This window comes from Octopus bimaculoides, chromosome 3 (assembly GCF_001194135.2).
Source record: "Octopus bimaculoides isolate UCB-OBI-ISO-001 chromosome 3, ASM119413v2, whole genome shotgun sequence".
Classification (NCBI taxonomy): domain Eukaryota; kingdom Metazoa; phylum Mollusca; class Cephalopoda; order Octopoda; family Octopodidae; genus Octopus; species Octopus bimaculoides.
This window is the reverse complement of record NC_068983.1, coordinates 35,345,751-35,346,270: the sequence shown is the minus strand read 5'-3', so window position 1 is coordinate 35,346,270 and position 520 is coordinate 35,345,751. Positions and strand designations below refer to the sequence as shown.

At 36.2% G+C, this 520-nt stretch overlaps 1 protein-coding gene across 1 annotated transcript in view; it reads left to right on the top strand.

The window, feature by feature from the left end:
- The window catches only part of LOC106881162 (MAM and LDL-receptor class A domain-containing protein 1), a 42,475-nt gene that overhangs the window by 41,657 nt on the left and 298 nt on the right, over positions 1 to 520 (top strand). The gene's annotated exons all lie outside the window — the stretch shown is intronic.

Below are 520 nucleotides of genomic sequence, written 5' to 3'. Positions count from 1 at the left end.
ACACACACACACACACACACACACACACACACAACGGAACAAAAGCTTTAACATCCAGCATGTATTTTTATTTTCGTATTTCCTTCTATACTTCCTGTATCTCTCCCTTTCCAAAATAACTTTTCAAAATAACTCTACTAATTCCTTCTAGTGAAACTCTCTTAACTCTCCTCCTCTGATGGGATATCATTTATTTCCCTGAACAGCTGTAAGACCACCTTTCTCATTTTAAATGTCCTAGAAATATCACATAATTTTATTTTACACACATACATGCACACACACGCACACATATTTTTTTCTATCTGCAGAACCTTTTGTTAGTCATCTCTGCCTGTGTGTATTCGAGCTTGTCTGTCACTAGGATTATATGAGCACGTGACAAAGTGATTAATAATTTATTTCCCAACACAAAACTCCAAGTCCAATCCCACGTAGAGACACATGATACAAATATACTCCATCGTAGTCTTTGGGCAACAAACTTTCTGACTGAAATTGGTAAAAAGAAAACTGTGTG